Genomic DNA, 16,268 nt, shown 5'->3' with positions numbered 1-16,268 from the left:
ATTGCGAGATATAGTCAGAATTAATTGATATAAAGTTGCAATTGCGTGTAATAAAGTCAGAATTGCGAGATATAAAGTCAGAATTGCGAGATATAGTCAGAATTAATTGATATAAAGTCGCAATTGCGTGTTATAAAGTCAGAATTGCGAGATATAAAGTTAGAATTGCGAGATATAGTCAGAATTAATTGATATAAAGTTGCAATTGCGTGTTATAAAGTCAGAATTGCGAGATATAAAGTCAGAATTGCGTGATATAAAGTCGCAATTGCGTGTTAGAAAGTCAGAATTGCGAGATATAAAGTCAGAATTGCGAGATATAGTCAGAATTAATTGATATAAAGTTGCAATTGCGTGTTATAAAGTCAGAATTGCAAGATATAAAGTCAGAATTGCGAGATATAGTCAGAATTAATTGATATAAAGTTGCAATTGCGTGTTATAAAGTCAGAATTGCGTGTTATAAAGTCAGAATTGCGAGATATAGTCAGAATTGCAAGATATAAAGTCAGAATTGCGTGTTATAAAGTCAGAATTGCGAGATAGTCAGAATTGCGAGATATAAAGTCAGAATTGCGAGATATAATCAGAATTAATTGATATAAAGTTGCAATTATGTGTTATAAAGTCAGAATTGCGTGATATAAAGTTGCAATTGCGTGTTATAAAGTCAGAATTGCGAGATATGAAGTCAGAATTGCGAGATATAGTCAGAATTAATTGATATAAAGTCGCAATTGCGTGTTATAAAGTCAGAATTGCGAGATATAAAGTCAGAATTGCGAGATATAGTCAGAATTGCGAGATATAAAGTCAGAATTGCGAGATATAGTCAGAATTAATTGATATAAAGTTGCAATTGCGTGTTATAAAGTCAGAATTGCGAGATATAAAGTCAGAATTGCGAGATATAGTCAGAATTGCGAGATATAAAGTCAGAATTGCGAGATAGTCAGAATTAATTGATATAAAGTCTCAATTGCGTGTTATAAAGTCAGAATTGCGTGATATAAAGTCAGAATTGCGTGATATAAAGTCAGAATTGCGTGATATAAAGTCGCAATTGCGTGTTATAAAGTCAGAATTGCGAGATATAAAGTCAGAATTGCGAGATATAGTCAGAATTAATTGATATAAAGTTGCAATTGCGTGTTATAAAGTCAGAATTGCGAGATATAAAGTCAGAATTGCGAGATATAGTCAGAATTAATTGATATAAAGTCGCAATTGCGTGTTATAAAGTCAAAATTGCGAGATATAAAGTTAGAATTGCGAGATATAGTCAGAATTAATTGATATAAAGTTGCAATTGCGTGTTATAAAGTCAGAATTGCGAGATATAAAGTCAGAATTGCGAGATATAGTCAGAATTAATTGATATAAAGTTGCAATTGCGTGTTATAAAGTCAGAATTGCGAGATATAAAGTCAGAATTGCGAGATATAGTCAGAATTAATTGATATAAAGTTGCAATTGCGTGTTATAAAGTCAGAATTGCGTGTTATAAAGTCAGAATTGCGAGATATAAAGTCAGAATTGCGAGATATAGTCAGAATTAATTGATGTAAAGTTGCAATTATGTGTTATAAAGTCAGAATTGCGTGATATAAAGTCGCAATTGCGAGATATGAAGTCAGAATTGCGAGATATAGTCAGAATTAATTTATATAAAGTCGCAATTGCGTGTTATAAAGTCAGAATTGCGAGATATAAAGTCAGAATTGCGAGATAGTCAGAATTAATTGATATAAAGTTGCAATTGCGTGTTATAAAGTCAGAATTGCGAGATATAAAGTCAGAATTGCGAGATATAGTCAGAATTGCGAGATATAGTTAGAATTCCGAGATATAGTCAGAATTAATTGATATAAAGTCGCAATTGCGTGTTATAAAGTCAGAATTGCGAGATATAAAGTCAGAATTGCGAGATATAGTCAGAATTAATTGATATAAAGTTGCAATTGCGTGTTATAAAGTCAGAATTGCGAGATATAAAGTCAGAATTGCGAGATATAGTCAGAATTAATTGATATAAAGTTGAAATTATGTGTTGTCAAGTCAGAATTGCGTGATATAAAGTCACAATTGCGTGTTATAAAGTCAGAATTGCGAGTTATAAAGTCAGAATTGCGAGATATAGTCAGAATTAATTGATATAAAGTCGCAATTGCGTGTTATAAAGTCAGAATTGCGAGATATAAAGTCAGAATTACGAGGAGATATAGTCAGAATTAATTGATATAAAGTTGCAATTGCATGTTATAAAGTCAGAATTGCGTGTTATAAAGTCAGAATTGCGAGATATAAAGTCAGAATTGCGAGATATAGTCAGAATTAATTGATATAAAGTTGCAATTATGTGTTATAAAGTCAGAATTGCGTGATATAAAGTTGCAATTGCGTGTTATAAAGTCAGAATTGCGAGATATAAAGTCAGAATTGCGAGATATAGTCAGAATTAATTGATATAAAGTTGCAATTGCGTGTTATAAAGTCAGAATTGCGAGATATAAAGTCAGAATTGCGTGATATAAAGTCGCAATTGCGTGTTATAAAGTCAGAATTGCGAGATATAAAGTCAGAATTGCGAGATATAGTCAGAATTAATTGATATAAAGTTGCAATTGCGTGTTATAAAGTCAGAATTGCAAGATATAAAGTCAGAATTGCGAGATATAGTCAGAATTAATTGATATAAAGTTGCAATTGCGTGTTATAAAGTCAGAATTGCCTGTTATAAAGTCAGAATTGCGAGATATAGTCAGAATTGCGAGATATAAAGTCAGAATTGCGAGATATAGTCAGAATTAATTGATATAAAGTCGGAATTGCGTGTTATAAAGTCAGAATTGCGAGATATAAAGTCAGAATTGCGAGATATAGTCAGAATTAATTGATATAAAGTTGCAATTGCGTGTTATAAAGTCAGAATTGCGAGATATAAAGTCAGAATTGCGAGATATAGTCAGAATTAATTGATATAAAGTCGCAATTGCGTGTTATAAAGTCAGAATTGCGTGTTATAAAGTCAGAATTGCGAGATATAGTCAGAATTAATTGATATAAAGTCGCAATTGCGTGTTATAAAGTCAGAATTGCGAGATATAAAGTCAGAATTGCAAGATATAGTCAGAATTGCGAGATATAAAGTCAGAATTGCGAGATATAGTCAGAATTAATTGATATAAAGTCTCAATTGCGTGTTATAAAGTCAGAATTGCGAGATATAAAGTCAGAATTGCGAGATATAGTCAGAATTAATTGATATAAAGTTGCAATTGCGTGTTATAAAGTCAGAATTGCGTGTTATAAAGTCAGAATTGCGAGATATAAAGTCAGAATTGCGAGATATAGTCAGAATTAATTGATATAAAGTTGCAATTGCGTGTTATAAAGTCAGAATTGCGAGATATAAAGTCAGAATTGCGAGATATAGTCAGAATTAATTGATATAAAGTCGCAATTGCGTGTTATAAAGTCAGAATTGCGAGATATAGTCAGAATTAATTGATATAAAGTCGCAATTGCGTGTTATAAAGTCAGAATTGTGAGATAAAAAGTCAGAATTGCGAGATATAAAGTCAGAATTGCGAGATATAGTCAGAATTAATTGATATAAAGTTGCAATTGCGTGTTATAAAGTCAGAATTGCGTGTTATAAAGTCAGAATTGCGAGATATAAAGTCATAATTGCGAGATATAGTCAGAATTAATTGATATAAAGTTGCAATTATGTGTTATAAAGTCAGAATTGCGTGATATAAAGTCAGAATTGCGTGTTATAAAGTCAGAATTGCGAGATATAAAGTCAGAATTGCGAGATATAGTCAGAATTAATTGATATAAAGTTGCAATTATGTGTTATAAAGTCAGAATTGCGTGATATAAAGTCGCAATTGCGTGTTATAAAGTCAGAATTGCGAGATATAAAGTCAGAATTGCGAGATATAGTCAGAATTAATTGATATAAAGTTGCAATTGCGTGTTATAAAGTCAGAATTGCGAGATATAGTCAGAATTAATTGATATAAAGTTGCAATTGCGTGTAATAAAGTCAGAATTGCGAGATATAAAGTCAGAATTGCGAGATATAGTCAGAATTAATTGATATAAAGTTGCAATTGCGTGTAATAAAGTCAGAATTGCGAGATATAGTCAGAATTGCGAGATATAGTCAGAATTAATTTATATAAAGTCGCAATTGCGTGTTATAAAGTCAGATTTGCGAGATATAAAGTTAGAATTGCGAGATATAGTCAGAATTAATTGATATAAAGTTGCAATTGCGTGTTATAAAGTCAGAATTGCGAGATATAAAGTCAGAATTGCGTGATATAAAGTCGCAATTGCGTGTTATAAAGTCAGAATTGCGAGATATAAAGTCAGAATTGCGAGATATAGTCAGAATTAATTGATATAAAGTTGCAATTGCGTGTTATAAAGTCAGAATTGCAAGATATAAAGTCAGAATTGCGAGATATAGTCAGAATTAATTGATATAAAGTCGCAATTGCGTGTTATAAAGTCAGAATTGCGAGATATAAAGTCAGAATTGCGTGATATAAAGTCGCAATTGCGTGTTATAAAGTCAGAATTGCGAGATATAAAGTCAGAATTGCGAGATATAGTCAGAATTAATTGATATAAAGTTGCAATTGCGTGTTATAAAGTCAGAATTGCGTGTTATAAAGTCAGAATTGCGAGATATAAAGTCAGAATTGCGAGATATAGTCAGAATTAATTGATATAAAGTTGCAATTATGTGTTATAAAGTCAGAATTGCGTGATATAAAGTTGCAATTGCGTGTTATAAAGTCAGAATTGCGAGATATGAAGTCAGAATTGCGAGATATAGTCAGAATTAATTGATATAAAGTCGCAATTGCGTGTTATAAAGTCAGAATTGCGAGATATAAAGTCAGAATTGCGAGATATAGTCAGAATTGCGAGATATAAAGTCAGAATTGCGAGATATAGTCAGAATTAATTGATATAAAGTTGCAATTGCGTGTTATAAAGTCAGAATTGCGAGATATAAAGTCAGAATTGCGAGATATAGTCAGAATTGCGAGATATAAAGTCAGAATTGCGAGATAGTCAGAATTAATTGATATAAAGTCTCAATTGCGTGTTATAAAGTCAGAATTGCGTGATATAAAGTCAGAATTGCGTGATATAAAGTCAGAATTGCGTGATATAAAGTCGCAATTGCGTGTTATAAAGTCAGAATTGCGAGATATAAAGTCAGAATTGCGAGATATAGTCAGAATTAATTGATATAAAGTTGCAATTGCGTGTGATAAAGTCAGAATTGCGAGATATAAAGTCAGAATTGCGAGATATAGTCAGAATTAATTGATATAAAGTCGCAATTGCGTGTTATAAAGTCAGAATTGCGAGATATAGTCAGAATTAATTGATATAAAGTTGCAATTATGTGTTATAAAGTCAGAATTGCGTGTTATAAAGTCAGAATTGTGAGATAAAAAGTCAGAATTGCGAGATATAAAGTCAGAATTGCGAGATATAGTCAGAATTAATTGATATAAAGTTGCAATTGCGTGTTATAAAGTCAGAATTGCGTGTTATAAAGTCAGAATTGCGAGATATAAAGTCAGAATTGCGAGATATAGTCAGAATTAATTGATATAAAGTTGCATTTATGTGTTATAAAGTCAGAATTGCATGATATAAAGTCGCAATAGCGTGTTATAAAGTTAGAATTGCGAGATATAAAGTCAGAATTGCGAGATATAGTCAGAATTAATTGATATAAAGTCGCAATTGCGAGATATAAAGTCAGAATTGCGAGATATAGTCAGAATTAATTGATATAAAGTTGCAAATGCGTGTTATAAAGTCAGAATTGCGTGTTATAAAGTCAGAATTGCGAGATATAGTCAGAATTAATTGATATAAAGTTGCAATTGCGTGTAATAAAGTCAGAATTGCGAGATATAGTCAGAATTAATTGATATAAAGTCGCAATTGCGAGATATAAAGTCAGAATTGCGAGATATAGTCAGAATTAATTGATATAAAGTTGCAAATGCGTGTTATAAAGTCAGAATTGCGTGTTATAAAGTCAGAATTGCGAGATATAGTCAGAATTAATTGATATAAGGTGCAATTGCGTGTTATAAAGTCAGAATTGCGAGATATAGTCAGAATTAATTGATATAAAGTTGCAATTGCGTGTAATAAAGTCAGAATTGCGAGATATAAAGTCAGAATTGCGAGATATAGTCAGAATTAATTGATATAAAGTTGCAATTGCGTGTAATAAAGTCAGAATTGCGAGATATAAAGTCAGAATTGCGAGATATAGTCAGAATTAATTGATATAAAGTCGCAATTGCGTGTTATAAAGTCAGAATTGCGAGATATAAAGTTAGAATTGCGAGATTTAGTCAGAATTAATTGATATAAAGTTGCAATTGCGTGTTATAAAGTCAGAATTGCGAGATATAAAGTCAGAATTGCGTGATATAAAGTCGCAATTGCGTGTTAGAAAGTCAGAATTGCGAGATATAAAGTCAGAATTGCGAGATATAGTCAGAATTAATTGATATAAAGTTGCAATTGCGTGTTATAAAGTCAGAATTGCAAGATATAAAGTCAGAATTGCGAGATATAGTCAGAATTAATTGATATAAAGTTGCAATTGCGTGTTATAAAGTCAGAATTGCGTGTTATAAAGTCAGAATTGCGAGATATAGTCAGAATTGCAAGATATAAAGTCAGAATTGCGTGTTATAAAGTCAGAATTGCGAGATAGTCAGAATTGCAAGATATAAAGTCAGAATTGCGAGATATAATCAGAATTAATTGATATAAAGTTGCAATTATGTGTTATAAAGTCAGAATTGCGTGATATAAAGTTGCAATTGCGTGTTATAAAGTCAGAATTGCGAGATATGAAGTCAGAATTGCGAGATATAGTCAGAATTAATTGATATAAAGTCGCAATTGCGTGTTATAAAGTCAGAATTGCGAGATATAAAGTCAGAATTGCGAGATATAGTCAGAATTGCGAGATATAAAGTCAGAATTGCGAGATAGTCAGAATTAATTGATATAAAGTCTCAATTGCGTGTTATAAAGTCAGAATTGCGTGATATAAAGTCAGAATTGCGTGATATAAAGTCAGAATTGCGTGATATAAAGTCGCAATTGCGTGTTATAAAGTCAGAATTGCGAGATATAAAGTCAGAATTGCGAGATATAGTCAGAATTAATTGATATAAAGTTGCAATTGCGTGTTATAAAGTCAGAATTGCGAGATATAAAGTCAGAATTGCGAGATATAGTCAGAATTAATTGATATAAAGTCGCAATTGCGTGTTATAAAGTCAAAATTGCGAGATATAAAGTTAGAATTGCGAGATATAGTCAGAATTAATTGATATAAAGTTGCAATTGCGTGTTATAAAGTCAGAATTGCGAGATATAAAGTCAGAATTGCGAGATATAGTCAGAATTAATTGATATAAAGTTGCAATTGCGTGTTATAAAGTCAGAATTGCGAGATATAAAGTCAGAATTGCGAGATATAGTCAGAATTAATTGATATAAAGTTGCAATTGCGTGTTATAAAGTCAGAATTGCGTGTTATAAAGTCAGAATTGCGAGATATAAAGTCAGAATTGCGAGATATAGTCAGAATTAATTGATGTAAAGTTGCAATTATGTGTTATAAAGTCAGAATTGCGTGATATAAAGTCGCAATTGCGAGATATGAAGTCAGAATTGCGAGATATAGTCAGAATTAATTTATATAAAGTCGCAATTGCGTGTTATAAAGTCAGAATTGCGAGATATAAAGTCAGAATTGCGAGATAGTCAGAATTAATTGATATAAAGTTGCAATTGCGTGTTATAAAGTCAGAATTGCGAGATATAAAGTCAGAATTGCGAGATATAGTCAGAATTGCGAGATATAGTTAGAATTCCGAGATATAGTCAGAATTAATTGATATAAAGTCGCAATTGCGTGTTATAAAGTCAGAATTGCGAGATATAAAGTCAGAATTGCGAGATATAGTCAGAATTAATTGATATAAAGTTGCAATTGCGTGTTATAAAGTCAGAATTGCGAGATATAAAGTCAGAATTGCGAGATATAGTCAGAATTAATTGATATAAAGTTGAAATTATGTGTTGTAAAGTCAGAATTGCGTGATATAAAGTCACAATTGCGTGTTATAAAGTCAGAATTGCGAGATATAAAGTCAGAATTGCGAGATATAGTCAGAATTAATTGATATAAAGTTGCAATTGCGTGTTATAAAGTCAGAATTGCGAGTTATAAAGTCAGAATTGCGAGATATAGTCAGAATTAATTGATATAAAGTCGCAATTGCGTGTTATAAAGTCAGAATTGCGAGATATAAAGTCAGAATTACGAGGAGATATAGTCAGAATTAATTGATATAAAGTTGCAATTGCATGTTATAAAGTCAGAATTGCGTGTTATAAAGTCAGAATTGCGAGATATAAAGTCAGAATTGCGAGATATAGTCAGAATTAATTGATATAAAGTTGCAATTATGTGTTATAAAGTCAGAATTGCGTGATATAAAGTTGCAATTGCGTGTTATAAAGTCAGAATTGCGAGATATAAAGTCAGAATTGCGAGATATAGTCAGAATTAATTGATATAAAGTTGCAATTGCGTGTTATATAGTCAGAATTAATTGATATAAAGTTGCAATTGCGTGTTATAAAGTCAGAATTGCGAGATATAAAGTCAGAATTGCGTGATATAAAGTCGCAATTGCGTGTTATAAAGTCAGAATTGCGAGATATAAAGTCAGAATTGCGAGATATAGTCAGAATTAATTGATATAAAGTTGCAATTGCGTGTTATAAAGTCAGAATTGCAAGATATAAAGTCAGAATTGCGAGATATAGTCAGAATTAATTGATATAAAGTTGCAATTGCGTGTTATAAAGTCAGAATTGCCTGTTATAAAGTCAGAATTGCGAGATATAGTCAGAATTGCGAGATATAAAGTCAGAATTGCGAGATATAGTCAGAATTAATTGATATAAAGTCGGAATTGCGTGTTATAAAGTCAGAATTGCGAGATATAAAGTCAGAATTGCGAGATATAGTCAGAATTAATTGATATAAAGTTGCAATTGCGTGTTATAAAGTCAGAATTGCGAGATATAAAGTCAGAATTGCGAGATATAGTCAGAATTAATTGATATAAAGTCGCAATTGCGTGTTATAAAGTCAGAATTGCGTGTTATAAAGTCAGAATTGCGAGATATAGTCAGAATTAATTGATATAAAGTCGCAATTGCGTGTTATAAAGTCAGAATTGCGAGATATAAAGTCAGAATTGCGAGATATAGTCAGAATTGCGAGATATAAAGTCAGAATTGCGAGATATAGTCAGAATTAATTGATATAAAGTTGCAATTGCGTGTTATAAAGTCAGAATTGCGTGTTATAAAGTCAGAATTGCGAGATATAAAGTCAGAATTGCGAGATATAGTCAGAATTAATTGATATAAAGTTGCAATTGCGTGTTATAAAGTCAGAATTGCGAGATATAAAGTCAGAATTGCGAGATATAGTCAGAATTAATTGATATAAAGTCGCAATTGCGTGTTATAAAGTCAGAATTGCGAGATATAGTCAGAATTAATTGATATAAAGTTGCAATTATGTGTTATAAAGTCAGAATTGCGTGTTATAAAGTCAGAATTGTGAGATAAAAAGTCAGAATTGCGAGATATAAAGTCAGAATTGCGAGATATAGTCAGAATTAATTGATATAAAGTTGCAATTGCGTGTTATAAAGTCAGAATTGCGTGTTATAAAGTCAGAATTGCGAGATATAAAGTCAGAATTGCGAGATATAGTCAGAATTAATTGATATAAAGTTGCAATTATGTGTTATAAAGTCAGAATTGCGTGATATAAAGTCGCAATTGCGTGTTATAAAGTCAGAATTGCGAGATATAAAGTCAGAATTGCGAGATATAGTCAGAATTAATTGATATAAAGTTGCAATTGCGTGTTATAAAGTCAGAATTGCGAGATATAGTCAGAATTAATTGATATAAAGTTGCAATTGCGTGTAATAAAGTCAGAATTGCGAGATATAAAGTCAGAATTGCGAGATATAGTCAGAATTAATTGATATAAAGTTGCAATTGCGTGTAATAAAGTCAGAATTGCGAGATATAGTCAGAATTGCGAGATATAGTCAGAATTAATTTATATAAAGTCGCAATTGCGTGTTATAAAGTCAGATTTGCGAGATATAAAGTTAGAATTGCGAGATATAGTCAGAATTAATTGATATAAAGTTGCAATTGCGTGTTATAAAGTCAGAATTGCGAGATATAAAGTCAGAATTGCGTGATATAAAGTCGCAATTGCGTGTTATAAAGTCAGAATTGCGAGATATAAAGTCAGAATTGCGAGATATAGTCAGAATTAATTGATATAAAGTTGCAATTGCGTGTTATAAAGTCAGAATTGCAAGATATAAAGTCAGAATTGCGAGATATAGTCAGAATTAATTGATATAAAGTCGCAATTGCGTGTTATAAAGTCAGAATTGCGAGATATAAAGTCAGAATTGCGTGATATAAAGTCGCAATTGCGTGTTATAAAGTCAGAATTGCGAGATATAAAGTCAGAATTGCGAGATATAGTCAGAATTAATTGATATAAAGTTGCAATTGCGTGTTATAAAGTCAGAATTGCGTGTTATAAAGTCAGAATTGCCAGATATAAAGTCAGAATTGCGAGATATAGTCAGAATTAATTGATATAAAGTTGCAATTATGTGTTATAAAGTCAGAATTGCGTGATATAAAGTTGCAATTGCGTGTTATAAAGTCAGAATTGCGAGATATGAAGTCAGAATTGCGAGATATAGTCAGAATTAATTGATATAAAGTCGCAATTGCGTGTTATAAAGTCAGAATTGCGAGATATAAAGTCAGAATTGCGAGATATAGTCAGAATTGCGAGATATAAAGTCAGAATTGCGAGATATAGTCAGAATTAATTGATATAAAGTTGCAATTGCGTGTTATAAAGTCAGAATTGCGAGATATAAAGTCAGAATTGCGAGATATAGTCAGAATTGCGAGATATAAAGTCAGAATTGCGAGATAGTCAGAATTAATTGATATAAAGTCTCAATTGCGTGTTATAAAGTCAGAATTGCGTGATATAAAGTCAGAATTGCGTGATATAAAGTCAGAATTGCGTGATATAAAGTCGCAATTGCGTGTTATAAAGTCAGAATTGCGAGATATAAAGTCAGAATTGCGAGATATAGTCAGAATTAATTGATATAAAGTTGCAATTGCGTGTTATAAAGTCAGAATTGCGAGATATAGTCAGAATTAATTGATATAAAGTCGCAATTGCGTGTTATAAAGTCAAAATTGCGAGATATAAAGTTAGAATTGCGAGATATAGTCAGAATTAATTGATATAAAGTTGCAATTGCGTGTTATAAAGTCAGAATTGCGAGATATAAAGTCAGAATTGCGAGATATAGTCAGAATTAATTGATATAAAGTTGCAATTGCGTGTTATAAAGTCAGAATTGCGAGATATAAAGTCAGAATTGCGAGATATAGTCAGAATTAATTGATATAAAGTTGCAATTGCGTGTTATAAAGTCAGAATTGCGTGTTATAAAGTCAGAATTGCGAGATATAAAGTCAGAATTGCGAGATATAGTCAGAATTAATTGATATAAAGTTGCAATTATGTGTTATAAAGTCAGAATTGCGTGATATAAAGTCGCAATTGCGAGATATGAAGTCAGAATTGCGAGATATAGTCAGAATTAATTGATATAAAGTCGCAATTGCGTGTTATAAAGTCAGAATTGCGAGATATAAAGTCAGAATTGCGAGATAGTCAGAATTAATTGATATAAAGTTGCAATTGCGTGTTATAAAGTCAGAATTGCGAGATATAAAGTCAGAATTGCGAGATATAGTCAGAATTGCGAGATATAGTCAGAATTCCGAGATATAGTCAGAATAAATTGATATAAAGTCGCAATTGCGTGTTATAAAGTCAGAATTGCGAGATATAAAGTCAGAATTGCGAGATATAGTCAGAATTAATTGATATAAAGTTGCAATTGCGTGTTATAAAGTCAGAATTGCGAGATATAAAGTCAGAATTGCGAGATATAGTCAGAATTAATTGATATAAAGTTGAAATTATTAGTTGTAAAGTCAGAATTGCGTGATATAAAGTCAGAATTGCGAGATATAAAGTCAGAATTGCGAGATATAGTCAGAATTAATTGATATAAAGTTGCAATTGCGTGTTATAAAGTCAGAATTGCGAGTTATAAAGTCAGAATTGCGAGATATAGTCAGAATTAATTGATATAAAATCGCAATTGCGTGTTATAAAGTCAGAATTGCGAGATATAAAGTCAGAATTGCGAGGAGATATAGTCAGAATTAATTGATATAAAGTTGCAATTGCGTGTTATAAAGTCAGAATTGCGAGATATAAAGTCAGAATTGCGAGATATAGTCAGAATTAATTGATATAAAGTTGCAATTATGTGTTATAAAGTCAGAATTGCGTGATATAAAGTTGCAATTGCGTGTTATAAAGTCAGAATTGCGAGATATAAAGTCAGAATTGCGAGATATAGTCAGAATTAATTGATATAAAGTTGCAATTGCGTGTTATAAAGTCAGAATTGCGAGATATAAAGTCAGAATTAATTGATATAAAGTTGCAATTGCGTGTTATAAAGTCAGAATTGCGAGATATAAAGTCAGAATTGCGAGATATAGTCAGAATTAATTGATATAAAGTTGCAATTGTGTTATAAAGTCAGAATTGCGTGATATAAAGTCGCAATTGCGTGTTATAAAGTCAGAATTGCGAGATATAAAGTCAGAATTGCGAGATATAGTCAGAATTAATTGATATAAAGTTGCAATTGCGTGTTATAAAGTCAGAATTGCGAGATATGAAGTCAGAATTGCGAGATATAGTCAGAATTAATTGATATAAAGTCGCAATTGCGTGTTATAAAGTCAGAATTGCGAGATATAAAGTCAGAATTGCGAGATATAGTCAGAATTGCGAGATATAGTCAGAATTAATTGATATAAAGTTGCAATTGCGTGTTATAAAGTCAGAATTGCGAGATATAGTCAGAATTAATTGATATAAAGTTGCAATTGCGTGTAATAAAGTCAGAATTGCGAGATATAAAGTCAGAATTGTGAGATAGAGTCAGAATTAATTGATATAAAGTTGCAATTACGTGTAATAAAGTCAGAATTGCGAGATATAAAGTCAGAATTGCGAGATATAGTCAGAATTAATTGATATAAAGTTGCAATTGCGTGTTATAAAGTCAGAATTGCGAGATATAAAGTCAGAATTGCGAGATATAGTCAGAATTAATTGATATAAAGTTGCAATTGCGTGTTATAAAGTCAGAATTGCGTGTTATAAAGTCAGAATTGCGAGATATAAAGTCAGAATTGCGAGATATAGTCAGAATTAATTGATATAAAGTTGCAATTATGTGTTATAAAGTCAGAATTGCGTGATATAAAGTTGCAATTGCCTGTTATAAAGTCAGAATTGCGAGATATGAAGTCAGAATTGCGAGATATAGTCAGAATTAATTGATATAAAGTCGCAATTGCGTGTTATAAAGTCAGAATTGCGAGATATAAAGTCAGAATTGCGAGATATAGTCAGAATTGCGAGATATAAAGTCAGAATTGCGAGATATAGTCAGAATTAATTGATATAAAGTTGCAATTGCGTGTTATAAAGTCAGAATTGCGAGATATAAAGTCAGAATTGCGAGATATAGTCAGAATTGCGAGATATAAAGTCAGAATTGCGAGATAGTCAAAATTAATTGATATAAAGTCTCAATTGCGTGTTATAAAGTCAGAATTGCGAGATATAAAGTCAGAATTGCGAGATATAGTCAGAATTAATTGATATAAAGTTGCAATTGCGTGTTATAAAGTCAGAATTGCGAGATATAAAGTCAGAATTGCGAGATATAGTCAGAATTTCGAGATATAAAGTCAGAATTGCGAGATATAGTCAGAATTAATTGATATAAAGTCGGAATTGCGTGTTATAAAGTCAGAATTGCGAGATATAAAGTCAGAATTGCGAGATATAGTCAGAATTAATTGATATAAAGTTGCAATTGCGTGTTATAAAGTCAGAATTGCGAGATATAAAGTCAGAATTGCGAGATATAGTCAGAATTAATTGATATAAAGTTGCAATTGCGTGTTATAAAGTCAGAATTGCGAGATATAAAGTCAGAATTGCGAGATATAGTCAGAATTGCGAGATATAAAGTCAGAATTGCGAGATATAGACAGAATTAATTGATATAAAGTCGGAATTGCGTGTTATAAAGTCAGAATTGCGAGATATAAAGTCAGAATTGCGAGATATAGTCAGAATTAATTGATATAAAGTTGCAATTGCGTGTTATAAAGTCAGAATTGCGAGATATAAAGTCAGAATTGCGAGATATAGTCAGAATTAATTGATATAAAGTCGCAATTGCGTGTTATAAAGTCAGAATTGCGTGTTATAAAGTCAGAATTGCGAGATATAAAGTTAGAATTGCGAGATATAGTCATAATTTATAGATATAAAGTTGCAATTGCGTGTTATAAAGTCAGAATTGCGAGATATAGTCAGAATTAATTGATATAAAGTCGCAATTGCGTGTTATAAAGTCAAAATTGCGTGTTATAAAGTCAGAATTGCGAGATATAAAGTCAGAATTGCGAGATATAGTCAGAATTAATTGATATAAAGTTGCAATTGTGTTATAAAGTCAGAATTGCGTGATATAAAGTCGCAATTGCGTGTTATAAAGTCAGAATTGCGAGATATAAAGTCAGAATTGCGATTTATAGTCAGAATTAATTGATATAAAGTTGCAATTGCGTGTTATAAAGTCAGAATTGCGAGATATGAAGTCAGAATTGCGATTTATAGTCAGAATTAATTGATATAAAGTTGCAATTGCGTGTTATAAAGTCAGAATTGCGAGATATGACGTCAGAATTGCGAGATATAGTCAGAATTAATTGATATAAAGTCGCAATTGCGTGTTATAAAGTCAGAATTGCGAGATATAGTCAGAATTAATTGATATAAAGTTGCAATTATGTGTTATAAAGTCAGAATTGCGAGATGTAAACTCGCAATTGTGAGAAAAAAAGTCAGAATTGTGAGATAAAAAGTCTAAATTCTGTCTTTTTTTCTCGCAATTGCAACTTTATTTCTCACAATTCTGACTTCATATCTCACAATTGTGAGATACATTTTTGTGCAGTTTTTTTATACATTGCTGTGCAGTTTCTTCATCAGTCATGTGACCCCCGGAGACTCGGGTGATGCTAAAGAAGTTATAGTATAATCATACTATATGATATTGTATATTCTATCTGATTCTATCATACTATTCTGACAGGAGAATAATAGTGCAGAAGTTCAGATAAATACTGGGGAGCAAGTTCATGAAAACATTTAAAAGTTAACAAGATAATTTTATACTGAATGTGGAGAGGAACAGGAAACCAATGTAGATGTAGAACAGAGTGAACATGTGATCAGATTTTGAGACTTGATTTATGAATTCTGACCATACTGTAGTCTAGTGATGGTTTCTGCAGGCATGCCAATGAGAGCGAGTTACACAGTAGTCGAGACGAGGTTATTAAAGCACGGTCGCAGTCGGTGGTAGAATGCAGTCTTCGTAATAGAACTTATTTGAGATTGAAATGTAAGCGAACAATTAAATGTTACACCCAGATTTCTAACAATATGAGATGGAATTAATGTGGGCCCATCAATAGATAAACTCAGTTCAGACTTTTTTTTAAAAGGGATGGTGGACCGAAAACAATAACCTCAGTTTTGTCACTATTGAATTTTAGGTTGCTGGTGACCAGAATTTAAAGGATTAGTTCACTTTAAAAAAAACTTTTGCTGATAATTTACTCACCCCTATGTCATCCAAGATGTCCATGTCTTTCTTTAGTCGAAAAGAAATTAAGTTTTTTGATGAAAACATTCCAGGATTTTTCTCCATATAATGCACTTTACTGGGCACCAAACGGTTCAAGGTCCAAATGACAGTTTCAGTGCAAACTGTTCAAATGGTTTTAAAAGACACCAGACGATGAATAATGGTCTTATCAAGTGAAACGATCGCTCATTTAAAAAATAAATAACAAAGTTTAAG

The sequence above is a fragment of the Rhinichthys klamathensis genome, unplaced genomic scaffold (genome assembly GCF_029890125.1).
Source record: "Rhinichthys klamathensis goyatoka isolate OS25496 unplaced genomic scaffold, OSU_Roscu_1.1 h1tg000792l_1, whole genome shotgun sequence".
NCBI classification, from domain to species: domain Eukaryota; kingdom Metazoa; phylum Chordata; class Actinopteri; order Cypriniformes; family Leuciscidae; genus Rhinichthys; species Rhinichthys klamathensis.
The sequence above is the reverse complement of the archived record's forward strand: the minus strand, read 5'-3'. Positions refer to the sequence as shown.